We start from the raw sequence: 19,906 nt of genomic DNA on the forward strand, positions 1-19,906 counted from the left end.
GTTTTGAAACACTAATATTTGTGTTCAGCAAAGTCTCCCGAGTATAACAGTACCCCCCATGTACAGATTTTATAGCGTTTTTGAAAGTTACAGGGTCAAATATATGGGTCAAATATTTTTACATTGAAAATGGCCAGGTTGGTTACGTTGCATTTGAGAGCGTATGGTAGCCCAGGAATGAGAATTACCCCCATGATGGCATACCATTTACAAAAGAAGACAACCCAAGGTATTGCAAATGGGGTATGTGCAGTCTTTTTTAGTAGCCACTTAGTCACAAACACTGGCCAAAATTAGCATTCAATTTAGTTTTTTATTTTTTTCACACACAAACAAATATGAACGCTAACTTTGGCCAGTGTTTGCGACTAGGTGGCTACTAAAAAAAACTGGACATACCCCATATTGAATACCCTGGGTTGTCTACTTTAAATCAAATATGTACATGTGGGGTGTTATTCAGAGACGTATGACAGATAATAGTGTTACAATGTCACTATTGATAAATTTGAAAAAATGTATGTTTTGAAACCGCAATATCCTACTTGTACCTATAGCCCTATAACTTGCCAAAAAAAGCAAAAAAGCATGTAAACATTGGGTATTTTAAAATTACAATTTTTAATCTATTTAGCAGTTTTTTTATTCGCTTTTGTAGATGAGTAAAAGATCTTTCAAGTAAAAGTCAAAAAACATGTTTTTTTTCAATTTTTCATCATATTTTTCTTTTTTTTTAAATTAAATTACATGAGATTATATAAATAATGGTATATAAAGAAAGCCTTTTTTGTTCTGAAAAAAATATATATAAATTTGTATAGGAACAGTAAATGAGAGCGCGGAAAATTACAGCTAAACACAAACACCACAAAAGTGTAAAAAGAGGCCTGGTCGCAAATGTACAACATCACAAAAACAGTCCAGTCCTTAAGGGGTTAATATAACATAAGTGAGTTTACAGAAACACCCCAAGCAGCATAAGCTCTTCTGCCTGCTTTTGGGATTAGGGTGCCAAGATGGCCCAGGTGCAGTCCCACCATGAAATGTGAGTGCATTTTTTTTATATTAGAACATAAGCCACATCTTTGTTTACCTGCATACTACATCTGTTCTGGAATCTGTTCTGTCTGCATATTATAAATGACAGACTATCCTCCATCGGACCAAGACACTATGCACCATTTCCAAAGGCGTGGATCACTTCGCCCGTGCGCTTTTAAGTAGAGCTTACTGGAAGCTCGATATACTGTGAGTGCATTTCTTCTTTTTTCCTTTTCTACATACCACCAATTCACTACACTATATAGTCTCACTTCCTATGTTCGTTTCAGAACAACGCATTGTTCATAATTGGCCTACTCCAAGGTGCTGTTCCCTCCACCTGTATACAATAAAAATGATACGTTTAGGGATGTTAGCATTCTGTATATCCTATATAGTAAACTAACTGAATAGTCACCAATTGTTTCACGAGAATAACGTGTGGCCCATTTTTACTGTGGAAATATCCATTGTCCATATCATATAATATGTGTTTCATTTAACCCATTTATTAGGATTGTATGTAATCATTTTCATGTGTGTTTTACTGCCAAATGTGTTGTATATATTGATTTTATGTTACCCATGCTACCATACAGCACGAACAAGTAACCCAATAAGGTTTGAAATATTCCTCTCACTTTACTCTGTTCATCTAAATTAAATTTAGTTTATACATAGCAAATGTTTTTGCTAGAACACACCAGAATATAATTATTTCAATTTATTGGGCACTCCTGTGAATTCTTTCTTCTCTTCTAATGAAGATGTACATATTTTAAGTGACGATTTGTTCGTGCTATCAGATATTTCAGTTTAATTACTTTTCCATGTGCCATATGGTTGTGATTTCATTTTAGGCAAATTCACTCACACAATAACCTGATTATTTTTGAAAGTATGTTACACCTCTGCTTTTTCCTTTTTCTCACATTTTACACCTCAGCTGAAAGGGACACAGCAAATTGAGGCCAAAAGTTTCAAAAATGTAATTTTTTTTTTTAAATATAATGATTTCTACAGCTACAAAGAATTTATACTTCCCCTCAATTTGTGTCACCCAAAGAAATTGTAGAATACATGACATATGGAATTATTCGCAACACACTGCTGGTTTCTGCCAAAATATAAGATCTGCCACTTTGAGATCATTTCTGCCATGGCTTAAATAAGATTGAACCTGACGGTATAGAGAAGTGATATTCTGGCACTTGTATCCCATGAAACTGTGACAATAAAAGAGAGAAAAAGGCAACTGCCTCTCAGAAATGACTACTTAGCTTGGGCAAGTTAACCCCAAGCTAACATGCTGTCAAATTTAAGCTTTGATCACGGAAATAGTAAGGTGTAATGTGATATACTTATTGATTCTTTTCAGTCATGCTCAACAATATAGTTTTTTTTTTTAAATGTTTTGCAGTTCTTTTGTCTCAGCTGTCAAAGAAACAGATGGAAAATGGACATCGTTAAACATTTAAACAGGTTATCTATTTTTATACTGTGGCGTGTAATTAATTATGTGTGTGTAGTTTTAAATAAGTTGCATGTTTAGTTTGTGGCTTTCTTGCTCGACTCAATATTATCTGTATGCATATCTTATTAGCGGCTAAAGTTTTTTTGTCAAACATAGAAACATAGAATGTGACGGCAGATAAGAACCATTCGGCCCATCTAGTCTGCCCAATTTTCTAAATACTCTCATTAGTCCCTGGCCTTATCTTAAATCTAGGAAAGCCTATGCCATGCATGCTTAAACTCCTTTACTGTGTTAACCTCTACCACTTCATCTGGAAGGCTATTCCATGCATCCACTACCCTCTCAGTAAAGTAATACTTCCTGATATTATTTTTAAACCTTTGCCCCTCTAATTTAAGACTATGTCCTCTTGTTGTGGTAGTTTTTCTTCTTTTAAATATAGTCTCCTCCTTTACTGTGTTGATTCCCTTTATGTATTTAAACGTTTTTATCATACCCCCCCTGTCTCGTCTTTCCTCCAAGCTATACATGTTAAGATCCTTTAACCTTTCCTGGTAAGTTTTATCCTGCAATCCATGAACCAGTTTAGTAGTCCTTCTCTGAACTCTCTCTAAAGTCAATGGCAGCAATAACTGATAAAGACTTAACTTTGGAGAAATTTGAATTAAGAGTACATATTCTAGTTCTACCCCATTAACCTGAACTAGAATATTCCAGAAAGCACTTTAATCTCACACTTATATTTTTCAAATTCTGCACAGCTGAAGCCTAGTAATGTTTTTTACTCAGGGCATTGTCACCAATTAGTCAACTTAGCCATTGCACAATCGATTACCTGTTCCAAATGGCAACACGCTCTTTCTGAAGTACCAAAAACCATCTATTATCAACTGCAAAGTTCAGAATATGTTATCTGCTATTTTTACAAACTTTTTTTATCCTGGTTGCGCTTAGCACAACAGAACTGTTAACAGCAATAAACATTCTAACTGGATTTGGTTAACCACTAATTGATTCAGAAAATTTCCCATTTTGTTTAATGCTACAGTTATTTGAAGTTGAAATAAAAACTAACTTGAATTAATGTAAGACAGAAGAATGCGTTGTTTCTAGAGTCCGAGGCAGCAGCTCGTCCTTAGATATCAATGCATTCAACCCCATAAAATGTCGGAACCCGTTCTTAAAAAGTTCAAAGAATCAATACGAGTCATTGTTAGTAATTGAAGATGCAATGTTCCCATACAGCATTATTGTAACAGTGAGTCACACACATCTAACCAAACTCCCATTAAAGGGCAGTAGACATCGATGACCCTTGCACATTGCAGGGATTACACGGAAATCGGTTAACAAGAGGACGTAGACTAATTCTTACAAAAGGGGTTATTCAAGAAAAACGTAGATAAGGAAAATGGTTCTTGTATTATGCAGACCTATTTAACAATTCTGTACAGTGATAACTCTAACTGTTCGTGAGATCTAAAAATAACAGTACACATCTATACATCTGTTTCTGTATAATAAGCAGTCTTTAATCTATGATCTCTATGTAGTAAGGACTGAAAAATACAGAGAGCTTGTTTATCGTTTAAATATAAAAAAAAAGTCTTGAAAAAAGTCCATGGGGGATTGAAACGCCGACCTTAATGTGTGCCACTTTTACACAATAAAAGAATATTGGTTGCACAAAATACGAAGTTCTCTAAATGCACTTTTCGGGGAAAAGTACACTTTGGCATAAAGTCTGCACAGAGGCAAGTACAAGACGGGATATATATAAATATATACACAGACAAACTAACTCTCCCATGTGTTGGGGATGCTGTAGGGTTCTGAATGTTCTGTATATTCTATATTTTTATAGCTTACTTTCTAGGTTTTAGCCATAGTTTTATTGCTGATTTTTATTAATTTTCTCTACTTCATATCCAGGAAGGTGATGGGGAGCACGGGACACCGTTATTTTCGAAGCCCTTCACCCCTCATAAGAGTACGGATATTAGTTAGTTCAATTATTAATTTTGCTTGCTTTTACTCAAAACTGATATATGTGTATAGTGTATACATGCACACAGAGTTACCCAGTAAATAAGTAATGCCAGGAACTCAAAGTGAATTTCAAATTTAAGGAAAAAATAGTTGAACAGGAAAAAAATTCTTCTAGTTTTGCTAATTTGACCTTAAATTTGAAGTTCACTTTGAATTCACAAAAATGTTCACTTTAGTACATAGATGTACATATATGTGAAGATAGCAAAAATACCTGATATTTTCTAAAACATATAGGTTCCCATAATGACATTATTGTATTAGTTGAATATTATATTGTGTTAAGATCTCACACAAATGATGGAACAGTAGTCGTCATCCATCAGCCATACTTCATCCAACACTAGTAGCTGGTGGCTGATATTTGCAATGGGAACAGAGTACTTCACTATTTTAATGCAAAAACAAATTACCAAAAATACTAAAGTGTACCTCATTGTATTCTTAGTACAGCTGTCCCTACTACACCAGGATGAGATGCACCAATCAGAATTCCAGTCTGTGGGGCCTACTCTTATCCCGGAATTCCTGTATAGCAGTAAGTAGTATCCTGAAATTCCCCACTCACAATTTCAGTCACAACACAAGATAATTGGAAGTGCTCAATAAACAAATAAGAGCTATACTATGGCTGCTATCGGTTTATACACAACTCAATTCACTGTCTTGTGAATCAGGCTGTCCTCTCATCACCTATGTCCTCCACCATGGCTGTATATGGAACGTATGAAAACTTCACTTCTGTATACCGTGTACTTAAAAAAAAAGGCAATTTGAATTCAATCAATTATACACCATCTAAGTGTTTCATCAAGGGGTCCAAACCACTAACCACTAATGAACTCGGACAGAGTGAAACTCCCCCAATCAAAGAAGCCCTCCGAGTTAAAATGGTTCAAAAGAGAATAAAAGCTCCTTTACGTAAGACTTTCCGTAAAACCAGTCAAGTGCATTTTATAAATCTAATTTGAAATTTCACTGTGGCATGAAACTAAAGAACATAGAGTTCAGCTAGTAGACATCACTATCTAAAAAGTGATTATTATCGTCAAAAAGCACCATAACATTTAATTGTATCCCATAATATGACAGCAGCAAAGCTTTTATAATAATAGAAAAATAATTTTAGTAATTTCTTCATTGCATTAATAGAAGTTTTAGTTTTTCCGGTTTCCTTAAGGTCCCCCTTTAAACTTTAGAATGTAACATAGATAATGTGCTTGTCCATCTGACCACCAGTAATAAATCATTCCATTATTCTTCATAGTGTCACTCTACCAAAATATTTCTATACACGTTCAAGAAACACACGTGTTGCTATTCATTTTTTATCAATCACTTAAAAGGAATAATTTGGATGTGTAGTTTACAGAGTCCACAAGGGTTGAATTATAGAACTGGAATACTTATCAAATCAAAAAAAGCAGCTCCCACTAAGGTGGTAAATACATCCCCTTGACTAACCCACTCTGGTTTTTATATTGTTTTAACAAAAGTGAAGAAAGAAAAAAGTGTTAAATATTGGAGAATGCTCAAGAAAAATAAAGAAAAGAAATAAAATAAAACAAAGCAAAAGTCATAGAGATACAGGCAGAGGTATTCAATGAAAATAAATTCTATAGATCATTGAAGCATGCCACTAAGGAACCATACCCATAGGAGAGAAGAAAGAAGAAAACATGTGAGGGCAAAAGGGGGACAATGGGGATAGGAAGATGAAAAGATTCACAACTAAAGACTGCCTGGTAGAGATCAGGGGTATTCAATGACGAAATCAGGACACTCTCAATACTGAATCCAGGAAATCCATACAGATATGTAGGAATCCTGACTATACGCCATGTGTGAGCTCAGGCTTTCTGCTACCTGAACTAATTCTAATGCATACACTGCGTTTTCATATAGTATTTACAATAGGGTGTACAACAGGGAAAGGGGTCTACATCACATCACCAACTGTTAATAAGATGATCCATGGAGGATAGAGCAGTGATGGGTGAATCTGGGCATTTTTTCTTTTACAACAATTTAATAAAGATTTCCTAGTGTAATTCATCTGAGAATGGTTTCCTCTAGCAAATGTGAAACCTGTAGAAACATGAAGTTGATGTCAATTCTGTGTTAGATGAGAAGTAATATTCCTTACCTATGTAAACTCATATTTTCAAAAGGGGAAGTTACAGACCACAAGACAAGCAATTTGAGTGGAAGACTTTATCTACAAGAGTAATAATTGTGGGAACAAATTTATTTTCGCTAGACTTATTTGGTATAATCAAGACTTGTCTTTACCCTTTTGTCTCACTTCCTCAGTTCCAACTCTCTCCTTGACCCTCTTCAATGACTTCCGCCCCCTCCACTCTACTGACACTGCTCTTATTAAAGTTACTAACAACCTAACCGCAGCTAAATCCAAAGGCCACTACTCCATACTAATTCTTCTTGACCTCTATGCTGCCTTTGACACCATTGATCATGCTCTACTTCTTCAAACTCTTCAATCACTCGGTCTCTGTGACTCTGTCCTCTCATGGTTTTCCTCTTATCTCTCCCAACGCTCATTCAGTTTCTCCTTTTCCAATGATACCTCCTCCCTTTGTCCTTTCTCAGTTGGAGTCCTCCAAGGCTCTGACCTTGGTCCCCTTCTATTTTCTCTTTATACTGCCTCTCTTGGTAAACGTATTACCTCATTTGGATTCCACTACCCCCTGTACGCTGATGACACCCAGCTCCTCCCTGGACCTCTCCCCTGCCGTCCTTCAATGTGTCACTGCTTTCCTTTCTTCATATCTGACTGGATGTCCTCCCGCTTTATTAAACTAAATCTCTCTAAAACTGAGCTCCTTGTCTTTCCTCCTCCTAATACTGATCCTCCTCTTTCACTCTTTCTTCAAGTTAGTGGTATCCACATCAGTAAATCCTTGCAAGCGCGCTGTCTGGGTGTCATACTTGATTCTGGCCTCACCTTTGAGCCTCACATCCAGCATATTACCAAGTCTTGTAGATTCCAACTGAAAAACATAGCCCGCACCCGCCCCTTTCTTACGCAAAATGCTACTAAGGAGCTTGTCCATGCTCTTGTAATTCCCCGCATGGATTATTGTAACCCTCTCCTAATTGGTCGTCCAAAAAAACGCGTTGCCCCGCTATAGTCTGTAATGAATGCTGCCGGCAGACTGATTTTCCCCTCAAGTCGGTCCTCTCACACCTCACCCCTCTGTCAGTCCTTACATTGGCTTCATGTATCCTATAGGAGTCAATTCAAAGTACTAATCCATACCTATAAAGAATTGACCAATTCTAGCCCCTATCTATCTCTTCACATATCCATAGGTATAGCCCTTCTCGGTCTCTCCGCTCTGCACGTGACCCTCTCCTGTCTGCTGCTCGCACGTGCACGGCCAACTCACGCTTGCAGGACTTCTCGTGTGCAGCTCCCTTCCTATGGAATAGTTTGCCTACCGCCATCAGACTCTCCTCTAGTCTTCAATCATTTAAGAAGTGCCTTAAAACCCATCTCTTTAGGAGACCTTATGGCCTTCTAGAGTAACCTCTACCTCACACACCTGTCTCTTGCTCTCTCCTAAAGGGCAGCACTCTACTCTCTCCTCCAGCTCTGCTTCACTCCCACCTTATTTGATTGCAATTTGCTGTCCTATTGTGTTTTACACCCCACCTCCTATAAACTGTAAGCTCGTTTGAGCAGGGTCCTCTTCAACCTATCGTTCCTGTAAGATTTCTTGTAATTGTCCTATTTATAGTTAAATCCCCCTTCTTATAATATTGTAAAGTGCTACGGAATCTGTTGGCGCTATATAAATCACAATAATAATAATAATAATAATATTAATAATAATAATGGGTTTTGCATTGATTACTTTTTAAAATTTTATTTCTTTATCTTTATTGACGATTTTGTTTTCCATATACATATACATACATTTATTATGGAATATAATGGTGCGGTATTCCAACATAAATACACATTACACCTCATTCATTCCTCATTCATTCTTCTATTCAATAACAATATAATACGATTTGATCATTTAATCTATATCGTGCTGATATTCAGAGAGAAAAAATAATATTCAAGTTGTTCGGGTAGAGAGAAGAGTTTGTTATATATGCCATTTTAGGAAAGGTATCACCTTTACTATCTAATTGTTTTGTTTTATGCGCAGGGTATTTATTTACAATTAATTTATAGGATCTCATCCCACATTATCAATACTTTTTTATGTATTGATATCTTATTTGATTTTCAAAAGAAACCTTCCTCCATCTGTAGTTGGAATCTTATCTGATCTATTTATTTCTGGCCAGATCAGTGTCATTGGGTTTTGCCAGTTTCTGGCTCATGTAAGTTTGATTGCCATAAAAATATGAATAAATATGAAATATTAATAATTCATGTTTTTTGTTAATAATTGCTATTTGGAAAGTCCAAAAAGAATAAAAATGCCTGGGGTAATAGTATTACTTGTTTTAATCCCTTTTTTAAAATCTCTTCTAGTTCTGCGCATTTCCACCACATATTATATAGTTTACCTATTTCTTTTTAAGTAACATCTCCCGCATTTATCTGAGTAACTGTTTTTAAAAATTTTTTTAATTCTATATGGAGTAATATACCATCGGTGAGCGATTTAAAAAAAAAAAAATAATAATAAAAAATAATAATAATAAATGGCTTATATTAACATAATTGTACCATTCTTGATTTGGAAAGCCGAATTGAATTTGATTATCTGTAAATGATTGAATTTCTCCTAAGGGAGCAATTTGAGTTATATTTTGGATATTATATTCTATCCATTATGATAAGTCTATTCAATCAATATACAATCTAATAACTTCCATAGGTGCTGAGGGGATTAATTCATTACAAATACCCAGTTTCTGTTTAAATAACTTAAGAGTTGTAATAGAATTATGCCATTTTAAAAAGTGAGTAAACATGGTACAATCATGTAATTAAATTTTTTTTTCGTAGAGAAATACATTTATCAATAAACATATATTTTGCTAACCACAAATAATCTACATTTTTATTTTTCAGGCTTATTATTTTGGTTTTCTTCCATTCTATAGAATCTATACAACTTGTAGGTTTTTTTTTATTATTTATTTTATTTTTATTTTGGTTTTTCAGAAAAATGTCTTCATATGGTTACATTTCACATTATACATGTATAAGCATGAGACATTATGGAAAATGAAAAGAAAATTGAATAGAAGATATTGAATAAAGAAAAAGTAATATTAACATGAACAACTTGTGCAATTGAAGAGCAGGTAGTTTACAAGGCATTTACAGATATTTATATACTCTTTGAGTTCTAAGTGTTACATTTGCGTTCTGCTACATTTCATACTGTTCAGACTAAGTCTCAGGGTGCCAAATTGTGAGTCGGGGGCGGGGAGATGTAATTCTATTATATTGGGAAGATTTGTTCCACATTTATTCATTCTTTTAGTAAGTGCTTTGTATGAAACCCTTGGTTGTTTTATTCCCCCAAATAAATTTCATAAACATTTTTGAATTGATGGAGTGTTGAGCGAGGTACTCTTATAGGTATAGATCGTAACATGTAGATTAGTTTTGGTATTACGTATGCTGAGACCGTATTCATACGTCCCATCCAGGAGATTTCTAATCCTTTCCAACTTTCTTTAAAAATTGATAAAAGTTTCTTATAATTCTCTTCTACAGTTTTATCTATATTTGATATGATTATAATTCCAAGATAATCTATCTTGTCGTTATAAAATTTCCATTTAAACTTTTCTTTTAAATAACTTACATTTTCAAAGTTGATATTAAAAGTTAATGTTTGTGTTTTATTCATATTTAATGTATAGCCAGAATAGTTGCCAAAATTTAAAATGAATTTTAATAAGTTTGTAATTGAATCTATTGGATTAGAGAGAGTTAAAATAACATCATCCGTAGATAGAGCGATTTTATGATGTTCTGAATGGATCTGCAGCCCTTCGATTTTATCATTTTGTCTATTTGCCGCTGCTAAAGCCTTGTCTGGTGCCATTCCGGATATCGAACAAATCAGATACCATACCAGGACATATGACTCTAGCTTGTGGGTTTGTATTTAATGACACTGTACTCTCCTTAAAAAAGCCTGTCGGGGGCGGGGCCTGACAGCCAAGATGGCTGGTAGCACATCCTAAGAGCTCCAGCAACAACTGGCACAAACGAGCTAAAATCGTGCAACATACTCACACAAGCGGCACAGAGTGACTGGGAACAGACTCAGAGCAACATGCCGAACAAAGGTACCAGTCCAGCACCGGTGCACTGCCGACAAATCGCTACCGGCCATGCGGCCTACACCAGAGCAAAGCCTGAGGTCCGGAGGAGGCGGCCGCTCTTCCGACACGGGACGAGCTCATAAGTGAGAGCCCACTACCGCCCTGCTACCCCCCCCCCCCTCCGGTGGGGGACATCCCGGTCCTCGCTGGGGACGACCATCCCCATACTACCGCCTGAACGAGCGACAAAATCTCCAGCCAAACGGGATAAACAAGGCCTAGCCAAGATGCAGCCTCGGACTAAACGAACACCTCCTAAGCCACCCACGCACACATCGGAGTTCGTTAGCCGGCTATGCACCTACTTCTGGGCGAAGTTTAAAGCCTGAAGACAAATCTACAAGCTAGCGCTGAGGGAGGTGATGGCGTGGATCAGCCCGGCTACCCGGCGTCTCCTGCAGGGGAACCCACCCTGTAACTCCCGAGCGGCAACCCGTCGGAAGCAAAGCCAAAGCTCATCATGGCGGGAACTAGCGCCGGGGCCCTCAGATAACAGCACTCACGACTACAAGCCCCAGAGGAGGGCCTGCCGGCACACCCGACCAACCTCCCATCAAGCGACTCCACCAACCTTCAATCAACAAAGTGCAGCCCCGCGAGGGGATGCACACAAAGCCTGCTGTGTTGCTGGCCAGGACACAGCAAAAATATCTGCAGGTGGACGAAACCAGCGGATGACCCTTTTGCAGCCCACCGGGGAGGAGACCCCGATGGGGCGCAAGCCCTGCCACACAGGCAAAGTCACTAGGAAAGGCATCGGCTGAGACTAACCGGATTGACACGCTCAGAGGCCCACGGCCTGAGAATACTCGGGGAGCGGGGATCGTTACCTCACTCAGCTGCAGAAATAAACCATTTCCGTTGCCACCTTACCATGGACTGTGGACTATGGATAATGCCATGCTAACACAAAGACAAGCACAGAACGTCATGTGCACGGACTCAGCAAGAGACGGCATCTCACTGGTTACCGTAAGACATCTTAGCCCCATGCTGCAGCCACCATGCTTGTCTAGACTGTCTCTATCACAAACCGGTCACACATAGACTAAGCATCTTATCATACCTTACCGACACTAGCATAGTTAATCTAAAACTGTTAAGTGTTTATTACCCTCACTTGTCTTGGTCACCTCTATTCGATAGCATGCTAGTCACAGCGTAGAAAAGCTAGAATAATGAATGCATGTCTGATAGTCTTGTACCTGCTTCACTGTGCCTCAAGCCTGTTTTTTTGTTTGCTTGTTTTTTTTTGAAAATCGCGCTGCGGCATAATATTAGAGATGCAGACCAGAAACAAGGGACCTGCAATGTCACTCTTCCGTGCCATGATATGTCAAATAATGTGACTATAATGTGACTCACAAATAATGTGACTCAAGGAAATCTTTGTCTATATGCACACCGGCATCCACTCAGAACGAAGGTTTAGACCGAAATGTTTTGTTTTAGTTTAGGCTTGTTGCCCATCTACGCTAACTATTTCTCAACTGTAATAACCTATAAACGACTAGCAAGCAAATGCAAAGACAATACTTACCTTGTCTAGTATCATGCCTTGAACCATTACGTGTATCACAAATGCTTAGTTTAGCTCTGTTTTGTTTATGCCTGTTTAGTCTAACCTCATTAACCTGTGCAGGTTCACAGCACGCCAAAGAGTTGATATAGAAAGCAATGTGTTCAAATAGCCAGCAGCACTTGTTCATTGGCAAACGAGGATACTATAACCACTATTAAGCCGTTTATCCTCGACTCAATTTTGTAAAGCAATGTTTTATAAAGCGATGTTTTAACGTGACCTTTATCCCTACCTTTTCCCAAACCACGCTATTATTCGGTGAGCAAAGCGACTGTTTCCTCTAGGTGGTTAGGAAGTACACAATGTACACCTGTTTGTTTTCCCTCTCTCACAAAAAAAAAGTGCAATGTCTTTGATGCCATGTAAACAGATGTAAATGACAATCGATCTGCACCAGCTATTGTGGCGGTGCAAGTCACATGTTTCATATCTGCACGAACAAAATAAAGAATTTTAAAAAAAAAGTCCAAAGCCGAGAAATTTCCAGTTAGCCCTGTTGAATGCTTTCACTGTGTCAAACGCTATAAAAACTGATTGCATTTTTTGTATTTTTAGATGATCCATTACATTTAAGATTATGCGAGTATTATCAGCAATATCCTTACCTGACACAAAACCTGTTTGATCTTTAGGAATGATTTCTGGGATTACCGTTTTTAATCTTTCTGACAATATTTTTGAAAATATTTTTATGTTGAGATTTATCAGAGAAATGGGTCTATAACTCGACAGGGTATCACGGTCCTCTCCAGGCTTGGGGATTGGGAGACCATTGGCCTAAAGCAATTCCTTTGGGATGCTTTTACAATTCGAAAATCCAATATATAATCGTGAGGAAACTATATTGTCAAATGTTTTTAAAAAGATCATGGAGGCCCAGGTGCTTTGGCGTTTTTAAGCCATTTTATTGTATTTTGAATCTCAAACATAGAAATAGGTTTATTTAGTTGTTCTAACATATTTGGTTTGCTTTTTGGTAATTTGCATTTTTTTAAAGAAACTCTTTGATTGTATTTTCACTTATTACTTCCTCATTTACATTTCCTAAATTATATAATGAATAGTAATAAGATCTGAATGCCTCCCCAATCTGTTTGGGAGACAATAGTATTTTATCTCCTATTTTTTTTTTACATATTCAATTGCTTTTCTTTTTAAATTTTAATTTGTTGGAGAGAAGTTTATCAATCCTGTTACTGTTCAAATACCAATTTTGTCAGAGGAACTTTAAGTTTCTATCTATATTTTCTTGAAGTTTGATTTTAATTCAATTTTGAATTTGTATTATATTTTCAAGAGTATTTGGTTAGGATTTTCTTTATTTATTTTCTCTTGTTTAGTTAATGATATGTAAAGATTTGATAAAGGTTCTCCGCCTTTCTTTTATAAAATAAAGTTTTATAAATAATCCTTGGATAAAACATTTGAATGATCCCCAAACATAAAAAATTGAGGTCTCTCCATTATCGTTAATTTCAACAAACCCTTCAGCTTGCTTTTTCAGTTTATCTATATCCTGTCCAGGAGAGCACAATGATTATTTCAGTCTCCATGTTGTTTAAGGGGAATGTTCTCTCTTGTTCTCGATTCTTAAAAACATAGGTGCATGATCAGACCATGTTATTGATCCGATCCTTGAGGAAGAACATTTATATTACGTTTGTTGTTTAGAAACAAATAGATCTATTCTTGAGTATGAACAGTGTACCTTTGAAAAAAAAAAAAAGTTAAATCTCGTTCTTGGAGGTGTAGTTCTCTCCAGATGTCATATAGAGAGTTTTTGAAAATAAAATATCCTGAAGTAGATTTTCAGCGTGTTTTGATTCAGAATCAGTTTTTAAATTTAACCTAACATCAGGAACGCAGTTGAAATCACCACCTAGAATTAAAGTACCTTGAGTTAGTTGAACCATTCTGTTCATTAGTTTTTCAAGAAATTTTCTAGGAGACTGATTAGGGCAATATATGTTTACTAATATCATTAGTAATGAAAATATCATTATTTTGCAAATCAGAATAACATATCTACCATTATCATCCCTTTCCTCAAGGATCAGCTCAAATTTTACTTTCTAAGAAATTATAATAGCTACCCCTCGCTATTTTTACCTTCAGAGATATTGGCTTGATAGATATGTGGATAATATGATAATTTCCATAATTTCTTGGTTGTATCATTCCATTGAGTCTCCTGGACATATACTACATCTATTTGATTTTGGCACAAAGTATGCTACAATTGGCCTCTTTTATATGGCTTGTTCATTCTCTGAGCATTTATTGAGATAAAATTGTCATTTATTCTTATTTTACTGTTTAGAACCTCTCGTCCCTGCCCTACTTATTCATATCTTTGTACCAATTCTCTCTGAAAATTTTAATTGCAAAAAACGTAAAATATCCTCTAACATAAAAAATATTCATTCAACTTTCATACTTTGAAAAAACACCATGTGCTAATAGGTCATTTATGATCTGACCTGTTACCAATTTAGGTCACACTAAAGGTGTACCAGCTTTCAACAAAAACATTTCCTTTAGTTATTTTCGTTTCAAGTTCTGTTTCTAATTCTTATATTCTTCTCCTCCTTTTGCTTTGGAGAAAAGAGAATAAAAAAAAAGAAAAAACTTTCTCTCCTTTCTCCTCTCTCCCATCCCTATCCTCAACCAACTCGATATTCTTCCTTCTATATATAAATTCCTTTGTTCATTTCAAAGTAACTATTACAATCCTCTTTTTGGTATAAAAGAGGTAAATATGTGAAACTTAGATTGTGCAAAAACCTTTTTATCTTCTTTCTAGTGTGTTATCTTTTTTCAAAAGTGCTTATTTACATTAGATTAAGATCTTCACCTTTATCATATACATCAATCCATTTTATAATATATATCAAACAATTTTCAATCGATCATTTCTTTTCTTTTCCCCACTTTCAATCTTCTTATTCAAATTTCCCAATAATATCTTACTAATTTCTTATCCCCTAAATTTCCATTTACTTGTGTATTTACTTTCACTTGTTTTAAGTGCCTTATTAAATACATATTCAATTGTGATATAATTAAAAAAATAGCTTATTATTAGTTACTACAATCTTAAGTTTACTTCTCTTAATTTCTTAAAATTCTTAACTTTAAATATAAAGTGTATTGAGTATTATTTTATCCTTTAATTTGAACTCAAGCTTCTCTAACTTATTAATAGTATTCATAAATTTAATTAGTACAAACGAGATAAGGGTTTTCATTAAATTCCATTTAAAAGAGGGGAAGTGAGAGAGAGGAGGAAATCAGTGTATTGGATTTCATACATTCCCAACTATACTTCATATAAGTAAATTTTAAAACTTTGGATTTTTATATGTTTTTTTATAATTTTTAAATAAAATTTCCAATAAGTCTCTTCTTTTCCCCTTCTTTTGTTCCCTATCACCTCTTTCTCCTCCCTCAATGGTCTGTGATCTATTCCACATTAAACTTCTATATTAAGACCATGAAAGGAAAGGGAGAGATTCCATCTGATCAGTTGTTTCTTGGCTTGTAGAGGATCAAGGAAATTATGTACTCTTTCTTCATGTTTTATTATTAGTCTGGTTGGGAATTCCCATTGATAACTTATCTTCTTTTGTCTTAGAATCGATGTTATGTTATGTCATTAAATTGCCTTCTTGCTGCTAGGGTAGTTGCTGAGATATTTGAGAAAAAAATGTATGTCTCTATATTTTTCATGTTTCATTATTGTGTCTGTCATGTGATAATTTGCAAATCTCACTATAGTATCTCTTGGAGCTGATAAGTCTTTCGGCTTCGTTAATCTGTGATATCTCTCTAGGGGATGTGTCCCATAAGAGGATACATTTGTTATTGTAGAAAAAAGATCTATTCAATACGTTTTTAGTTGTTGATTTGTGACACTTTCAGGAATCCCTCTTATTTTCAGATTTTTCCTCCGAGATCTGTCTTCCAAATCTGATATCTTTAATTCCAAAGCTTGAATTTTAGATTTAAGTTGAAGATTCTCAGTTTGAATTTCCATGAAGTTATTTTGAAATTTCGTAAAAAGATCCGCTTGTTGTGCTAATTTCTGAGTTACAGAAGATACTTCATTTTTTTAATTCCAAGGTATTAGAATCTAAAGCATGTTTTATTTTTGTATATAGATTGTCCATCATTAGTAATAGAGAGTCATGGGAAAGAGGTGGATTGAGCATTTGCTCGTCCTCATGTGGTATTTCATCAGAGTAACCTGTTTGATCTTTGTTAGGTTCTAATGATTTCCTTTTACTTTTTTTTTTAGATGTTTCATGTGTTTTAGGAGAACAGAATATGTTAATAAATTTGTTTTTATCAGGGATATGGATTTTTTTCTTTTTTAGGAGCTATTTGTAATTTTCTCTTCTTTTTATTACATTTTTCTTCTTTTATTTATTAATTATTTATATATATATATATATATCTTTTTTTAAATTATATTTTCTTCTTTTCCCTTCTTTTCTTTTGTTTCCTCTCCTTCTTTTTTTCTTCCTTCTTTTTTATTATTTTCTTTCTTTCCTTTCTCCTCCTCTCTCCCTTCCTCTCTTTCTCCTCTTTTTTCCTCCTTCTCTTTTTCTTTCTCTTTCTTCCTTCTTTCTACTGTCCACCCCTTCACCTCTTTTCCTTTCCATTAATCTTCTTTCTTTTTATGATAGAATATTACTTACACAAATACATGCACTTAGAAAAATTGCATTTTAAACAGAAAAAAATTATATTTTAAAATCTCCTTACTTTTCTCCCCTTTCCCCCTCTCCCCTTCCTTTATCCTTCTTCTTACCTCCTCCCTTTCCCAAAATCTTAACGCTCCAAAGGAGCTACTCACAGTTCTTGTGTACTTTTCTATGAGGTAATTATATCAGAGCCACCATTCACACTCGCCTGCTTTCCTCAGGCTATGTTCCCTTCGGCATTTACTGCATTCGTAGCAAACGGTAACTCTCTGATTTGTGGCACTTACTTATTTTCGCGTCTACCACAGTGCTTCCCTTCCTCTTGGCAAGAATGCTTCTCCTCGCATTATCCACCAAGACTTACTTTCTCGTAAAGAATCACTTCTGACTGCATGGAAGTACCCCATCGGAGACAATCAGCAGAGCTGCAATGGGTATTTGTGGGTTCTTGAGTATTTGTAGTTCTGGAGGGAAGGAGGTATGTGGGTTAAGAAGAATAGATTTTGGCAGAGACGGGGGCAGGGAGGGAAAATCCGTAGCTTGCTCAAAGCTGGTCAGAGTTGAAAAAAGGATAGCCGCCATCGAAAGCTGGGCTCGATCACAGAATGTGCGCACACGCGCACCATACTTCATCACGCTCCCTCACGGCTACCACATTGATTACTTTTGTAGTTCCCCATAAAGCCTACAGGGTATAGGGAGAAGGCTAAGCTACACAATTATTTTCCATCAATGAATTGAAAACAAGAACTGGAAAGATGTTTTTATAATGCTGTTATATCATCCGTTTTGAAAAAATTGGACTGTATAATATAGTTCAACTGGCAATGGTAAGAAAAAATACACTGATCAGCCAAAACTTTGAAATCACTGACAGGTTAAGTGAATAGTATTGAATATATCTTCACAATGGCACCTGTCAAGGGGTGGTATGTATTAGGCAGCAAGTGAACAATTAGTTCTTGAATTTCATGTGTTGGAATCAGGAAAAATGGGCAAGGGAAAAAATCTCCAAAATAGCAAGTCTTGTGGGGTGTTCCCACTTCCCATTGATGCACATGGGAAGTGAAGGCCAGCCAGTCTGGTCTGATCACACAGAAGAGCTACTGTAGCTCAAATTGCTGAAAAAAAACTAATGCTGGTCATGATAGAAAGCTGTCAGAACACACAATACATCACATTTTGCTGTGCATGTGGCTGTGTAGCCGCAGACCACTCAGGGTGATCTATGACTCTTGTCCACCTCCAAACGTGCCTTCAATGAGGACCTGAGCATCAGAACTGGACCATGGAGCAATTGAAGGAGGTTGCCTGGTTTGGCGAATCACGTTTTATTTTAGATCAGGTGTGGGTGCATTGTTCACCTAGGGAAAAGATGGCAGCAGGATGCACTATGGGAACATGGTAGGTCGGCAGAGGCAGTGTAATGCTCTGAGCAATGTTCTGCTGGGAAGCCTTGGGTCCTGGCATTCATATGGATGTTACTTTGACACTTACAACCTACCTAGAGTTTGTTACAGACCTCGTATACCCCTTCATGACAATAATGTTCCCTGATGACAGTGGTCTCTTTTGCCACACTGCAAAATTAGTTCAGGAATGTATTTGAGGAAAATGACAAAGAGTTTAAGGTGTTGTCTTGGTCTCCAAATATCCTCAAATCTCAATCAGATTGACAATCTGTAAGATGTGCTGAAACAACAAATCCTATCCATCGAGGTCCTACCTCGCAACTCACTTGACTTAATGGATCAGCTGCTAACGTCTTGGTGCCAGATAGCACAGGACACATTCAGAGGTCTAGTGAAGTCCATGCCTTGGTGCATCAGAGCTTTTTTGGCAGCACAGGGAGGGAGATCTACATGATATTAATCAAGTGGTTTTAATGTTACGCCTGATCAGTGTACTCTAAAAAAATATATATAATTTTCACAAACAAAAATTACAATGTGTAACTATGTAGTTTATGCAGACGTCTAATTATACTGGCAGCTGTGATCATAGCAATCAAGGTACCAATAGGAAAATATACATTACAGGTTGTTAAATGCTCTTTGTCATTATAACTGTCTGCCTGCTTTCTATAGTAAATAAACCATTCAGCTGTTTACTCATGACATATTTTTGCATAAATCGGTAGAAAGGTGCTAGCAAACAAGAGTTACCAAACTCTTAATGCACAATGTTCGAGTGTCCTTTTTCTTGAAGAGAATGTCACAACGTGAATACTGTGTTGTGATGACTCCAGCTCTCCCAAGCCTATCATTCCCACCCATTGTTGGACAAATTAGCATGATATCTGTAGAAGAGTAAATTCTGTACTATCAATGCCACTGCCGATGGGCCAAAGGCAAGAGAGAGTATAGGCACATACTGCAGACTTTTTATTAAAAGTAAAACAACATGACACCATAACTGCAGATGGACCAGATGGTGGGTATTGGTCAGTTTGGAAGAAAATAGGGGGACAGAGTCCTTAGACTCGTAGCACCATAAGCACTACAATCAGCTGTGGCGGTTATGGTTCTTAGAGTGTTCCATTGAAGGTTTAAAGTTTAAAGTAAAAGTATCCCTTATCTGGAACTAGTAGTTCTTCATTTCCTCACAGGTATAGAAATACATCTGATGCTTTGATGGGAAGCGTTTTGTTTGGTTTTATTCACTTACTTTTGATGCACTTTGGAATTATTATTATAAAGGATAATGTGACTTATTTGT

The 19,906-nt window shown here is 36.2% G+C and overlaps 1 protein-coding gene across 4 annotated transcripts in view; it reads right to left on the minus strand.

Annotated features, from left to right (window-relative positions):
- DYNC1I1 (dynein cytoplasmic 1 intermediate chain 1) overlaps positions 1 to 19,906 on the minus strand; it is a 409,243-nt gene that overhangs the window by 25,130 nt on the left and 364,207 nt on the right. The gene's annotated exons all lie outside the window — the stretch shown is intronic.

This window comes from Pelobates fuscus, chromosome 4 (assembly GCF_036172605.1).
Source record: "Pelobates fuscus isolate aPelFus1 chromosome 4, aPelFus1.pri, whole genome shotgun sequence".
NCBI lineage: Eukaryota > Metazoa > Chordata > Amphibia > Anura > Pelobatidae > Pelobates > Pelobates fuscus.